Below are 16911 nucleotides of genomic sequence, written 5' to 3'. Positions count from 1 at the left end.
TTTTAGTTCCCTAGCCACGACTTTCTTAACACACTTTCAGTTACCTATAAGGTACGAAACTGGAACAGAGATCTTGACCAATTTCAAGCAGACAACGGCCACACATATATCAGATCATATACATGAATGGCGTCGTCGTCGCAGAATGGTAAAGACCTATGTTCCAGATCAGCTACTAGCTGAGTGGTTTATAAAGTCGCTTCTTCCTGCTATAACAGAAGATGTGGCTAAGGGAGGCGTCGTAACAGAGGAGCAAGTTATTGCTCGTGCTCAATATTTGGACTTAGTATATACTCAGTCGGGCACGCTCTATGATAAGATACCTGACGCCCCCAGACCGGAATTTTCAATCCCTCCTCCTCCCGGATCAAATAGTGACTCTCACGCCGGTGATGGCGTGATTGGAACTGCAAACGCTAAGTCGACAAGGGATTCAAATAAGAAAGCCCGTAAGACTTCGAATCAAAAAGCAAATCAAGAGATTCTTGATTCGGAGGTAAATGCTGTATCTACGGATAAAGGCAAAAACTCCAATCAACCAGGAAGCAAGAAGAAACAAAACAAAGGGAAGAAGAAGAAACAGGGTGAGTCATCCCCTCAAAAAACTTCTTCAAACCCTCCTGGGCAAGGGAAACAATTTTATCCATGTCAGATATGCGATGAAAATCATTCGACAAAGAACTGTCCGTTCAAAGCCGAGTTAAAGAGGTTCGTTAAAAGTTCCCAAACTTCAGCTGTGTTGACTGATCCATTTCCCACCCCAGGTCAAAATATGGTTGATAGTGGAAATGCTTCCCCGTCTCAAGTGCTTATGTTGTCGGTTTCTAAGCAAAATGATGCTTTGATCTCGACCAGGAATAAAGATTATGGGAATCCGCCGGTGTCGAACGACAAAGGGAAAGATCAACCCAGTAGTTCGACAACAACTTCGGCAGAAGTTGTACCCCCCCTCACGCATGAATTAACAATAAAGCCACCTAAGGGAGTAGTACACAAGTCGACATTTAATCCTCGTGCCAGAGCGGCACAGCATTATAACATAGTGGAAGATTTGGCCCAATCGCCATCTGCTATGTCGACTCTTGAAGTACTGCAAAATTGTCCATCCCAAAGGTAGGCATTGTTATCAGCAATTGGTGGAGTGGATCCTAAAGATTCCAATCTTGTATCCTTTGATCACAAAGGATATGATCCTCAGTTACCAGCGCAACTAGCTTTCCTTATTCAAGTGAAAGCACTCAACAAAACTGTTCATAGAACGATTATTGATGAGGGAGCCTCGACATGTATCATGTCGATGAGTTGCTGGAAAACTCTTGGATCTCCAACCTTGTCGCGATCTTCGACGACATTGAAAGCATTTGACGGTAGGACGTACACTCCGTACGGTATCCTAAATAACTTTAAGGTTGAACTAGGAGGAAAAACAGTGGAAATTGATGTTGAAGTCATTGATGGCAATCTTGACTATAACATCCTACTGGGAAGACCATGGATATATGCCATGGCAGCTGTAGTGTCGACATATTTTAGGAAGATCGCATTCCCTTTTGAAGGAGGGATTACGATCGTCGACCAGCAGAATTTCCTCCCTAATGGTTCACAAGTTACTGGAAGCATTCCCCTGATCCATGGGAGCGACCATTCAGTGCAAGATATCGGAGTAGGTTTGCTGAAAGATCCCACAATGATGGGAACTTTCGCATTGCCACCTCCTTTCCATGTAGGGGATATCCCGTTTGTAGCAACATGCAACATGGTATCTTCTTCGAAGGTCGCAGGAGACAAAGTCGTCATGGATTATCAAGTGGTTTTGCCACCTAGCCCTATAGAAATATTGTAGCAATCAATGTTTCAGGCATGGGAGGCGAGCCCAAATCAACGCTCGTCAAGCGTTTGGGTAGATAGGTCTGGAGAATATGGTACCCCATTAGATCCATGGTCAAAAGTTCATGGGACTGACGAAGGAATCTTACAATCAATGATGATTGAGGGGGCACCATGGAATGATCACCACCATCGTTCCCTTCTTCCAGAGTGTGAAGAAGAAGCTCAACACGACCTATATCACCCTTCAGTGTTTGAATTCCTAACAAATACTGTAAATACGGTGGATTCAGAGCGAAACCTATCCAATATTGAAGAGACCGTAGCCATAAACATCTCGACAAAATCTGATGTTGTAGAGAATATTCATGTCGGCAAAAGTTGTTCCCCTTCAGAACTGGAAATATATGGTGCTCTCTTTCGCGAATTTAGAGATGTCTTTGCATGGTCATATGATGAAATGCCAGGCATTGACTCGAGCATAGTTGAACATGAGATTAAAATGTATCCTGATGTCAAACCAGTAAGACAACGGCTTCGGCAGGTACACCCCAAGAAAGCCGCTGCCATTAAGGCGGAAGTTGAAAAACTTCTCCATGCTGGATTCATCTACCTGGTTCCTCTAACCAATTGGGTATCGAATATTGTCCCTGTTATGAAAAAACAAGGGACGATAAGAGTGTGCGTCGACTATAGGGATGTAAACCAAGCTTGTCCAAAGGACAACTACCCTACACCCTTCATCGACCAGATAATTGACGAATGCGCCGGATGTGAAATCTTTTCCTTTATGGATGGATTTTCCAGGTATAATCAAATAAATATCCGCCCACAGGACCAGTCTAAGACTGCATTTATTTGTCCGTGGGGCACATTCGCTTATCGAAAATTACCCTTTGGTTTAAAGAACGCAGGGGCGACGTTTCAGAGGGCAATGAATTATGCCTTCCATGACATCAAGAACATCGTTCAACCTTACCTCGACGATCTTCCGGCTCATTCGCGGAAGCGGACTGATCATCCGCGGCATTTGAGAGCAATATTTCTACGTTGCCGACACTACAAGATAAGACTCAATCCGCACAAGTGTGTGTTTTGCGTCGGTTCTGGTCGTTTACTTGGCTTTGTAGTCTCTAAAGATGGGATTCGTCTTGACCCCTGTAAGGTTCAGGCAATCATTAATTTGCCTCCACCTTCAAATTTGCTTCAGATTCAGAAACTCCAAGGGAAAGCAAACTTTCTGAGGAGGTTCATTCCAAATTACGCAGAACTTGCCAAAGGTTATACTCGTCTTTTGAAAAAGGATGTACCTTTCGTCTGGGACCAGGTTGCGCAAGCTTCCTTTGACGCTCTGAAAGATTCTCTAGTAAGAGCATCATTAATGTACGCTCTGGACTATCAAAGAGGTTTTAACCTGTATCTAGCTGCAGCAGATACGACCATTGCAATGGTCTTAGTGCAAGAAGTCGATGGAATTGAACATCCTATTTATTATTTAAGTAAAAACTTAAATGACACAGAAAGTAAATATTCCTATGTTGAAAAACTAGCGCTTGCTGCTGTTCAAGCGATTCAAAGGTTTCGACATTATGTCCTCTTTAGGAAAACTACCATTCTGTCAGATTGCAACCCCATGACGTATATACTGTCGCGACAGTTGCTGGGGGGCAAATATTCGAAATGGATAGCGATCCTTCAAGAGTTTGATCTGGATTTTGTAAAATCCAAATCGAAGAAAGCTCTAGTTTTCGCGGAATTATTATGCGATTTCCCATCATCGTCCAACGATGAAACATCAGAAGAGTCAATCGTGGATGAAAATTTGTTTCTGATATCAGTAAGCGATGAGTGGTATGGAGACATCATTGTTTATCTCCAAACCCAAAAATTTAGGCCTAATACCTCACACTCGGAACGGAAGCGTATACGATATCAATCTAAAGACTACATGATCGTCGGTGATACACTTTACCGTCGTAGTGTCGATACGGTTCTGAGGAGGTTCCTTACCCATGAGGAGGCCGAGAAAGCCCTGAATGATTGTCATTCAGGCGCGTGCGGGGGGCATCAATCTGGATATGCAACAGCACAAAGAATCTTACGAGCAGGATATTTCTGGCCAACTATGTTTAAAGATTGCATAATAGCTGTCAGAAGTTGCCATGCGTGTCAGATCTTTGACAGCAAAACCAGGAGACCGCCCGCACCTTTACAGCCTATAGTTGCTGTTGGGCCTTTCGCCAAGTGGGGCATCGATTTCATGGAATGTAACCCCACCTCGACCGGGGGGCATGGGTATATTATAGTCGCTGTTGACTATTTTACCAAATGGGCCGAGGCGATGCCTACATTGGATAACACTGGTGAAACAAGCAGGTGGGGTGGGAGGATGTGATAGTTCAACAGATGTGTGCGCACCTTCTCCGACCTCACATTGTAGAGCTAGAGCTGTTTGATCAGAAGAGGACAGACAGTCACTTATGACAGTGACCTTTTTCATCTTCGATTTGGTGGCTCTAACACCGAGGTATGCTGGGAGGGGTTCGAATGATTCTATGAATTGCAAATTTTAAGATATGTAAAGAAGATACTTAAATCTTCCATTGATAAATTCCCAGTCAATTTCATCTTCAGGAAATCAGTATGCAAGATTACAAAAGCATCTGTGAAATTGCTCAATGGATTCATTAGGTTCTTTTTGTAATTTCATAATTTCTTTTTTGAGTGCTTTACAGTCAAAATTATTGAAAGCACAGGCTATCTCTACGATCAACTAATGGAAAGACTAAATAGATTTCTCAGGAAGTGTGGCACACCATAGTAGTGGGTGCCTTCAAAGAGTGAATGTGAACAACACGTAGGTCATGTAATCTTCATGTATTTCATTCCTTTCACAGGAGCCTACGACAACAACTGTGTGCCTAAGCAAGGCTGCTTCGCCGTCACCATCATATGTGTTGCGTGACAAGTCATTCCAGAGCTCCTCCGATATTCTAAAGTCCTTTCCATAAGACATACATTTTGGAAGAGGAATTTTGTGGTTAGTCATGATAAGTATGTGAATAGTCAAAATAGATTGTGAGGTCTTAGCTTGTTATCTGACCCTCCTTATAGTGCCAGAAATTTTGACAGTGTTGGACCCACCAACATTTAGTGGATATCCCTAGTATGAAGTCCCAACTAGACCTCACACCGTTTAGTGTAGGAGTCCCATCCGGTATGATGGCCCAGTTTCCATTATCTTAAAGATATGCCTTAGCTCTTTCTTGTTAGCACATGAGAGTGGTATAAGTAGTCTTCAAACAACGAGGTTTGTGTGCCTGGTGAGTACTTAGTTTAACTTGTATTTAAGTTCTTTCATTGTAGAGGCAGAGGGTGAGAGGGAGTCTCAAGTTGAAAGGGAATAGTCCCAACTCAGTTAGAGATACACAACATAGTAGGATTTGTGCAGCTTCCGACGAAGTAGTCAACACAGACGCGAAAGTCACAAACACTAACGTCAATGAATAACACGTATAACACCCAACAGAGTAGTCCACATGGATGCAATAGTCGTTATAGCAAATATACAATAATGGATTTTTCTAGTGTTCAACGGAGTAGTCCACATGGACAAGACAGCTATAGAAACTATTAAAACACGTCTTCAACAATATATGCACTAGAATAACCTAAGTAGTTCAATTATCCTAGTACAAGTTAAGAAAACATGTATTACAAGTGTTTAAAGAATAGTCTTACAAACGAATACAACACATGCATGAAAACATGCTGACTTGTGACAGGCTTCTGAATTAAGCGAAAGTTCCAAGACACATATGTACACCATACATCACTAGCCCCAGTAGTGGAGCATTGGAGCGACTGCTCACTCCTCAAAGAAAATATTACACATTCTCAAGGCTATGTGGGAGAAGCCAAGGTGAAAATTATTTTGCATGTACCAATGAGGGGGTATATATATCTAAGAGTGAAACTGACCCTTGTGACTGTTCGACTTCCCTCATGAGTTTTCAGCTTACATGACACTTCGACTTACTTGACTCTTTGACTTCATCTATGGGACTCTTGGACTTCCACGTTACATTACATTGATTATGCAAGTATGACCCAAACAAGTGATGTGGCTGAGGTGATTCATGACAGAACTCTACATGAGACTACTGGTATGCACATGCTCGCTGTGTTGTTCGTGTCAAGCTATTGTGCTACTGAGTGGTGAGTGTGCTCGTGGTGTACCATAGCTTAACCTCTACGTGGAAAAGTGTGCAGAGTCTTCAATGGTCTTGGTGTTCTCTTGAAGGTTCATGCATGTGCATGTGTCTCCTTCACTTTCTACTTGGCATGCTTCATGTGTTCGTCCAACCACAAGCAAGTCTTCCAACATACGCTCCTTGTTCATCCTGTTCATCGTCACGCCGTGACTCATCTATGTACCTATTTCTGTAATCATTCATGACGAGATGACATCAAATCCTGAAACCCCCTAGTCTACCATAATGCAATGTATTTCTCTTCCGGGTGCAGGTGACTGGGAGAAATGATAAGGCCCTGAAACAATGTAGAGCACATGTCACACCAGGATGTGAGGCTCTGGGACACTGTCAGGAAAAATTGCACAGAGGTCACAAGGAGGTTGGGATGAGAAGTTCAGGACAATAGTGACATCGACGGGTTATTCCTAAGCTGGGAGGATAAATTGCGTATTTTTTCCAGGGAGGATAGTGCAGGTAGCAGGGAGCACTGGCAGTGAAAACTACGTAGTTGTCTAGAGAAGGCTGGGATTGGGTTGCGGGAGCTTGTTAGTGCGAACTGTGAAGTTCTAGGAGGCAATCAAGAAGGACATCACTCTACAATTTTTCGGTTGAATGGAGTGTCGCGTAGTAGGTGGACTGTCAATGAAAATTGCATAGGTTTCAGGAAGAGTGGAGAGTGGGCCAATAGGGAGACTACCTGGTAGAACTACATAATTTATTGGGACAAGTGTAATGAGAGGTAGTCGGTGTTTGTCCCTCATGTCTACGTATTTTCTCCAGGCAGTGCAAGCAAGATGGCTGGATAGCTACTATACAATTTTGGAGATGTGTGCAACCCTAGGTCATTGCTTAAGTCAAATTTTCTAGTTGACCAGCGGGAGGCTTGATGGATAGTATTGTGGGAAGTGCAAACTCATATGGCTTCTTGGGAAACTTGTGTGCTATTCTGGGTGACAGTTAGATGGGTTGATTCTAGAATTGTGAAATGTAGACTACTTGGAGGTCTACCTCAAGCTTTGTGAAGTTCTGGGCAATAGTGCTTGGTCACTGAGGGATGAGACTGTGCAGTGCAGCTCAGTGGAGGTCTAGATGATGGAGGGTGGTCTGCTCAATAGATCTTTGGAAAAATGGTTATGTGTGTGAGTGAGTGAACTCATGTATACATGACCTTGGGAATACACACTCAACATGACTCGAAGACAAGACACCTCAAACCAACAAGACAACATGCCTTAGTGTGACTTGAGAACAACAAGTGAGGCACTTGAGATAGATCACTGAATGACCATGGCAACACTTTCGCGACATCGTTTACAACTTCCTGTGTCAGTGTGATAGATGTTTACATGGCTGAAACAACTCATAAACACAAATACAAACCTTCAACATCACTAGGACAAGGTCACAAGAATGACATGGAAATCAACATGCTGAAGATGATAGTTGGTCAAACAAATGAAAAGGAAGCAAGACATGTATAGGAAACACATGAAAAGACTTTTTTTTTTCGCACACATGCATGTTACTGAAGGGAGGATGATATGACAATGAAAAGAAGTCCTGCAAACTCGATTAAGAGGTGTACATCGAAAGGTGTTCTTTACTTACCATAATTACCATCAAGATAATCATGCATCTGACGGAGTTTGCATGTGGTCCTGATGTTTTTCCATCACTTTGTCTCTTGTTCCTTCTCCTCAAATCCTTGGGAATGATCTCATCATGTCACCTTTTCCTGTAGTCATTGATAGATAGATCAACGCAGTTTCAGTGGGCAGTGACTACTATCAGGATGAAGCCTTGCGAGGCCCATTTGTGCAGTTTCTGAATTCAAGACAGATAGTGAAACTTGAACAACACTGCACAGTTTTGAGGGATAGGACACTGCTGCGAGATGGGGTCTTGGGAGGACACCTATGTGCAGTTTCTAAGTGGAGTGTAGCCCAGGTAGCTAAGAGGAAATACTGCGTAGTTTCTGGATGCAAGGCACTGCTACGGGATGGGTTCCGAGAGGACACATCCATGTAGTTTTTGGTTGCAAGGTAGACTGAGTATATGAGTGAAAGACTGCAGAGTTTATGGAGAAAATGCATTTCGACTATGGGAAGGATAGTGAAGGAAACCACAGTGCAGTTTTGGATGCCAAAGGGGGCTCGTGTCTCAGTGCACATCGAAGTTCGAAAAGGAAAGGGAGAAAGCTTGAGGGTTGTAGAAGCAAAGTGCATAGTTTCGGGAAGTTGGATGAGGCTATGTTTCTTGGGCCATGACGTAAGTGTGAGATGAGTGAAACATATGTAAATAGTGATAGGACTCGACTATGATCACCCACAAACACTTAGTGATACAACGTAGACCATCCAAAATGTATAAAAGATACTCTACTTGATGCAACAAACTTCACGACAAGAGTGTGTGAAGTGAGTGTGAAACAAGTCTATGTAATGAAAACAACTCATACATACAAGATCTCCCTTGAAGCAAAATGACATTCCATTTGCATGAAAAATAAAAATCCTTATGCCCACAGATGACACATGATGCATATAGATTAGAACATGAACAATGCTTAAGATCAAGGAGGGGAAGCTTGTGATCATCAGCTTACCAACAAGTGACCAAGGACGATCGATCGCAAGATCCAAGGTAGGCTGCGAAATTTGCATGCAAGACAAAATTTTGGAGGGTGGTTATAGGTGCTACAACATGAACTTATGATAAGTGTTTGTTATATTTGAATGTTTTACATAATTTGAATGTTAGTTATATTTAAATGTTATATTTTTCTCTACCATTACACTTCTCTTAACTAATTTCTCCTCTATATCATAATTTTTTGTTTGGAAAAAACATTTCATACTTTTAAAATTGTCTCACATAGTCAGTGTCAATCAATTTTAGTTCACACAAGTAGTTTCTATGAAGTTTATTATCTCATACAAAATTAATGTTGCATAATACTATAACTTATATGAATTGTATTATCCTATATTAATTATATATTACTACAAATGGCTTTAAGGCATTAAGCTCACATAACTTTATTGTCTAATAATAAGCATATAGTACAAATGGCTAGATTAATAATACAAATATTAATATTTCCTCAAAAATGGTTAAAGGATGAATTTCTTACATAAAACTACATATCTTTGGATATTTTTTTTACCTATTGTTGTTTGTAAAGATGTAGTTGAGAAATGAACAAGGCCGAGGTACCTTATGGAGGAAAATTTCATGCTTTCTTTAGCCATAAAGCTAAACCTTGGGACAGATGTTGTAATCCTCAAATATGTTCAATTTATCGATCAATAGTATCAAAATAAGAGTAGCTCTCTTATTTAAATTCAATCCTATATTTCAGTGATTGTGGGTGCTTACAAAAAAACGCTAGACAAAATTTGCAATCTAGTGACAACAAAGCTATTCTAAATATTCAAACTGAGGTCTCTTCATTGGGCTCCATTATCCTTTGTTGTCGAAATATAAAGTTGGTAGGATGAAATATATCCAAGTTTAAAGATGGATAATGTCTCAATAACCAATAAAAATGGCATGAAAAACCTTTTAACGTAAGGAATACATTTAAATATCAAACATGCTCAGGAGGGTGATAATCATAAACTTTTACCAAAAAGACAAAAAAATTATTGACAAATTCAACTGAATCTAATTGCATGTTAGAAGACATATTATACAGGCTTCACGCTAAAGTTCGTAGTTCAACAATAACCATAAAGATTTAAATAAACTCAATTTATGAGGTGAACATTATTTTACACTAAATAGATTAGGAGGTCGTACCAATTCCAAAAGTATTAATAGATAAACACCTCACTAAGAATATTTTAAGCAAACTAGAGAATAACATGCATGTGAATTAATTCAATGCTTCACATAATATTCAAAAATTGGTATAAAGATAACACCAAAAGAAGGCATCCATCTTTTTTCTTCATAATCAAAACAAATTTATCTAGAAGTTCATAGATACTGAGAAGAAAATATCTCTGATTTATTAAGAAAATATGAAAAAAATGATAAAGGACAAATTTATAGCATCAAAGGTGAATCCTTTGATACATTCCCCAATATTTATAACTTACAATTCCTTTTTGGGATATAGAGAAAAACTCTTTAAGCCTTACAATGCCTTTTTGGGCTACAGAGAAAAACTCATTCTGTAAGCTGCAAAATTCCAACCCGTTCATGGTATTCTTTTTTATTATTTATACTTTCTTGCATGCTAACATTCATCCCGTCCTTGTGAAACTTCTTTCTAAATATTAAAAGGAGGATTGTAAAAGCATGAAATATTGCATTATGTGTGCCACTCCTCCTAAATAATATGGGAACTTACTTTTATTTAGTCTCCCTGAATCCCTTATAGTCTGGTAACCTGCTAGTGGTTCCTCTTTGCCCAAATTTAGGCATATTTTGGTGTTTTCAATGACTTCTCAATGAACTATCACCAACCAATGTCTATAATCTATCAAATGCAAGTTTTCATGACCCTTTACAAAATAGAAATTTGTGTGATTGATGAATGCCAACTGTCATGGCCTTTTGCAAAATAGAAAGTTTTCTAATTAAGGAAAACCCATGATTTATTTCTTGACTATTGTATATGTATTTTCTTAGTAATTTGGACAAATCAGGTTCATACCTTGCATCTATTTTCAAATTCATAACACATCCACCAATAAACTAATTTTTCAAACATTTCTACTTAATAAATGCATTAAAGTTTATTTTGCTTTTGGTTTATGAAATGCCCTTTGAGGCAACTTGCATTGATTCCTTTTTTAAAATTTGTAATTCATACTCACATCCATTTTCCAATTGTACAAAACATCTCCATTATTCATACAAAAGGGGAAACATGTCATGATTAATCCTTGCTCACATGAAAGAGATAATAGTTGAACCGATTCATCAAGTAATGATGTGTATGCTAGAACTACCGTATTGAAATTTGATGTATTATACTATAGTGTGCTTCTTTACAACTTCACCTACTCAGAAAGTGATTAAGAGTTTAAAATCCATTTCATAAAAACTAATTTATAAAATGGATGCAGTAGAGAACTCTACTTCGCAAAATATGTACACTCAATATTACTTCCTTAACACTCTTTTCTCGCACCTTAAACTAGCAATTCTACACAATCTAAAGTATGATTACAGACACTTTCACGGTACATTACATGACAAAATATATGTGCAGTATCCTACTTACACATGTAGCTCTATTCACAATACACATGTAGCTCTATTCACAATGCACAATCGTAATAACAAACTTTCATATGTCATCTTTATTAAATTTTGATGCTATGCCAAAAGTAGCCAGAAATTACAAGAGTGCATGGGTCTCCCACTTATTACCATTGGAGATATCACGTTCAAGGTTTCCCTTGGAAATATATTTATCTACAATGCTTCTGTATTTCTCTGTTATATTGTTTCTCTTTTATATAGAAGAAAAAACTAGACATTCAACATGTAAAGTATGATCTTTATTTTTTTCCTTCTTCCAATTTTTCTTCCATGGATAGGTAGTTAGCACACCAACAATATCAATGCTTATTATAGTATTAATTCGAATTGAAATCCTATTTCCATACACAATTATTGAGTTGCCAATAACAAAGAACTTATTCATGTCATTTCCATCAACATGTGTAAGTGGTAGAAATTTTTACAACTATCTATTTCTTGTGACTCTTTACATGAAGATTGGAAAGATTCTAGATGAATTCTTAGAATATGTAGATCTGGAAACACAATTTTATAATGACAAAAGTAAGAGAATGATCATGTGTAATTTTCCTTATGTTTGAAGTCTCAATATTGTAATTTGAAAACCCAATTGCCCCATAATTTTTGAACTATAGAAACCATTCTCAATCACACCACTAATTCAACACATATAATGAAGCTTGCAATAACTAGGATGTAGTATAAAATGAGCATATTCCCTTTGAAATATATTTTACGTAACTTCCTAAATCATAAATGGTACCATAGTTACAGTAATAAATAGTGTGGTAGATCTCTTGGACTACGAGAACACTTATTTTCATTGTTTCCTCTACTATCAAACATGATATTTACAGAATTCTTGTGCTCAAAAACCAATAAAAAAAAATACTAAATCTAAGGCTTGGAAGCCATACAACCTGCCCCCTCTATATGAAGAGAAATTCTCTTCTTCACACAAATAGGATATTGAGTCGGATGATGAGATGCTTTCATTGGATGAGGCCCCAACCTCAAATCTTGAAAATCCTCATGCAAAGAGTAAAGAGAACCAAATTTCAGCAAATAAAAAATAAATAAACAGTAACACTACATCATTGGGAGCGATAAAATGATCCCACGAATTGGCCTACTGAGACTTAGCTAGTGTCTATTACTCCTCTGCCAAAAGGATGGGTAAAAGTGGCCAAAAGGAAAGGAAATAAAATTACATCTGTAATATGAGCTATTGTGCTTGAGGAGACTGTACGTGATTGTATTCACTACTTGCAATATAATACAATAGTCTTTGGGGTAAAGCATGATGGTGTTCTTCTCCTTGTATGTGTGGTAAATTTTTGACTTGTTGTTATGCTTCTATTTATTTCCTCATGTCATTATTTCTTTCATGCTTATTCCAAGTTATGTTAGTATGCAACTACCTCATATTAGCATAAGAATTAATTATTTGCTTTAGGAAAAGAAATATTCTAGTGGATAATAGATGCATCTCTAGGAATTCTGTCCATTGCACTTATTTAATTTCATGTCGATTTAATTATTTGTGGCGATGTTTTGTAGATGAATCATTATTTGGTCAAGTGTTTGAAGCGTGAGGGGAAATTCTCGGAGGGATCAACCCATTCTTCAAAAATATTCAAGGAGAACCTGCATGTTTTGAATTCCAAAGTCTCATCTATATCTTATTTGTGTTTTGTAGAGATTCTTTCAAGTTTCTCAAATCTTTTATTTCTTGCATCAAAATATCAAACATGGAAAAAATTATTTTTTACGTATTGTACTTCATTTATCAATATTTGGCTATTTCAAAGAATTAAGTCATGGCTAGTCAAAGAGGAGAGCTTGCTCATACTCTTTGGCCTAGCCTCTTGTAGATTATTTTTGTAACATACTTTGTAGTTATTTTGAGCTAACATTTGTTGTTGTAGATTTTTTTTAAACCTATTCTCTTGCAGCTACTTGCGGGATTCCTCATCGAAGAATTACTTCCAAGTTTGCATGCAAGACCTTAGGGCTCAGATTTAGTGATTACATCCACCTTTAGGCCAAATTCATCTTGGATAAGGCCGTGTTATTCTTGAGGAAGGTCGAGTTCATTTTGGCCATCTCTCGCTCTCTCTTGGCCATGGCCATAGAGGAGGCTTATCTTCTCCTTTTCTTATTCAGAAAATATGAATTTTGTCGAGCCTTTATGGGCCTAAAATTGCAGAAATATTCAGTGGGGAAAAGTCTATGGTTTGGTTCCAATTTGTTAAGACTTTCTTTGGATTTAAGAGAAGACTTCATTGTCTTTTCCTTCTTGTAAAAACTAATAAAATTTCTGATTTTGGGAAAGTGGGTTTTACCCATTGGTATCCCTATCTCTCCACCTTTTGGAGAGGCCTGGTGGCCTGACTTTGTTGGTTTATTTCATTTTTCATGCATATCATCTCATTGAGAAATTAACACAACATGCATCACACTCATATTGCATGCACTTTATTTTAACTTACTACATGTTTTAAATCCATAACAAGTTCAGATTTTTTGCATGCAAGCACTTTTTACTTAATCTTATTTGGCTTTAACATAGTTCCAAGTTTACTTATGCTTCACCATTAAACACATTTTACATGCATCAGGTATTTGGACAAATTTTCTCCATAAAGTAACATTTTATTTCGTTTCAAAAAAGTACATCTCAAGTAGAAGCTAATTCTCATTGTTTGGTTAATTTATTTACATGCCCCAAGCATCACTAAAAATCACCTCCAAATTAAGTTGGTTGAATAGACTTTTAGGGACCTTGTACCTCTATTGACTCCTCATTGTGAGATCCAAATATTTGGGCGAGGATAAGGTCTGAGGACTATAGTTCAATTGTAACTTTGCCTTAGCCTAATTAATAAAATAAACCAATAACTCTTTCCATCACATTTGCTTTGTTTGCAAAGTTCTTAAATTTCTTGCTATCTTGATGGTTTAAAGTCTCACATGAAAATCTTATTTCAAGGGACACTTTGGATGCAAGCATTTCAATCTCTTTTAATTTTTCAACAAGTTTAATTTTCTCGTACTTGGAAATTGACTCATCTTTTGGGTTTAATTGTTTATTGTGATGAACGGTTGATTTCACTTTCAAGTACTATTATTTTGGCTTGCAAACTTAATTGCATGTTGTCATCTTGGTCTAACATTTGAGTTAGTTTTGTATCCTTTCAGCAAGATAGTTTCAATGCTTTGATTTGTAGACTTAGTCATCTTGAAAGAATTTATAATATCTTGTGCTAACAATTTAGTGTTTCACTTTTCAGGGTTATTTTGGATTTCAAGATATTGGGCTTGAGGGAAATCTGCTATTTTGTACTTTCATACTTTCTTAATATAATCAAAACTTTGGGACTATCTGGTTGGTGTTCTCTTGGCATTATGAGGTGATGCCTTTTCATACTACTACTATTGTGTTTAATTTCTTTCGCATGTTGAATTAATATCAGTTTATGCTTACCATGTTTCTTAGATTGATGTGCGCAAGTTATCTTGCACATATCATTGATTTAGAGTAGTATTCTAGGGATAAGCTTGTCAATTAATTTTAGGAGGAATGATTTTTTTATCTTCTTCATTATATGTCTCTAATATTGTGCAAACTAATATGTGTTCAAGTGTGTAGGAAAAATCTTTTGTATTGTGTGTAGGAATCCTTCTAGAAGTGGGAGAAATCTCAATTAGATTAACTCACTCCTAGAGACACAATGATCCAAGACTCAACCATTTTTTCACTCCAAGTTTTCCATTCAACGAAGAGAAAATGGGAGTTTTCTTAGTCTATAGGTACTTGATCATCCATTTAAATTCAAAATACTTCTTTGGTTCTAGTTCTTTCAAATTTATATCTCCTATTCAAGAGTCATTTCTAAAGCTAGACAGGTATGGGAGTTCACTCCCATTACTTGAGCTATTACTTTGTAAATTAAATTCTAAATTTATTTTTGGTTTCTTTTTCCTAATTTTACACTGACAATTGATTTTTTTTTTGTGTTTTGCAGCCCATAGGCTTGATCATTGGGAAGCAATGAGCTTGAGGAGAAGCTTTGGAAAACTACTCACTCGTGTGTATGCAGCACCCCCTCACACTGTCAAAAGACTAATTTCTAGGGAGGCCATAGGCACTTGTGAGAGAGTTGCAAACTCATCTAGGCCGTGGGCCTTTTGAGCCTTGTGAATCTCTTTTGGAGAGTTTTTTCCATCTTCAAGTTTGTTGTTGTTATATTTTTGGGGAGAGAGTCTATCTTTGTTAGAGTCCCATCTTTGTAAAGATCTCTGTCATATTGTGGGCTTCCCTCTTAGAGGCATTTTTACCCACTTTAAGCGGTAATAAAAGATATTAAAAAAATGTTGGAGGGAGCTTGGGATTTTTCCCATGGAATCCTCCTTCCTCATTTAGAGGAGGGATTCTTGTGGGTGGCCTAATCTTTCTTTTAGTTTTTTCTTAGCTTTCTAGCTTTTAAATTTCATATTGTGCATGCTTAAAATCAATACATTTCACTCCACATGCAAATTTTTACTAATATTGTATTTAAATTCCCACACGCATATGCTCTCAAGTTTTGCAAACTGTTTCTTTTTGAAGCATTTGCATGAAGCATTAGTTTAATTTGGGAAATTAATACAATTTGCACTTCATCTAGGAATTTTAGTATAAGAAGGCCCCAATCCTCATTAAAACTTACCTCTAACTCTATTGACTCGTCATGGTGAGATCCAAACATTTGGACGAAGATGAGGTCTGAGGACTAGATTTCAATTATAACTTTTCCTTAACAATAATTAATAAAATAAGCCAATAACTCATTCCATCATATTTTCTTTGTTTGCAAAGTTCTTAAATTTCTTTCTATATTGATTGTTTAAAGTCTCACATGCATATCTTATTTCAAAAGGCACTGGTACGACCTTCCTGTAGAAGAAAATGACCTTCCCTTTGACTCAGGAAATCTATGGAAATCTCCCTCCAATTTTTGTTGAACCCTCTCATTGATGCTCAGCTGGCTCAAAATCCTCCGTTGCTGGAAACCGTGCATTGGGAAGTTTGCATTTCCTTGACCCCTTGCTCATTTGATGTGTCTTCTTCAAGCCCCAACAACTTCCTCTTATAATTCTCTCACTAGAGCACCAACGACCAAGATCTAATCATGATTGATATCTTTTATAATCTTAGACTCCGTCAAATTACTTTTGAGAAGTCTCTAGAGCAAAAGTTGATTTCCTTAATTAATGTACTTTAATTAATCAATTTTCCTAAGTCAGACTTATGAAATTTTAATTATCCAGTCAATTTATTTAGATAAGGTGTTTCAGATGCATATCTCGTGAAACCATTTATCAGTATGGAGATCTCGTGTTCCTTAGCCTCTTTGACAACTTAGAGACTAGAACACCTGTTTGAGAACACAATATCCAAAAACTAACAATTTCCAAGCTAGGAAAATGTAATGTTCCACCAAATTTCCATGCCAATTAAACATATGGATGGGTAAACATGTCTGGGTGATGTTTGGAGACATCACCCAAATTTTAGGTAATGTCA

The sequence above is a fragment of the Pinus tabuliformis genome, chromosome 8 (assembly GCF_031772625.1).
Source record: "Pinus tabuliformis cultivar Carrire ecotype Pingquan chromosome 8, CPIR1, whole genome shotgun sequence".
Taxonomy (NCBI): Eukaryota; Viridiplantae; Streptophyta; class Pinopsida; order Pinales; family Pinaceae; genus Pinus; species Pinus tabuliformis.
The sequence above is the reverse complement of the archived record's forward strand: the minus strand, read 5'-3'. Positions refer to the sequence as shown.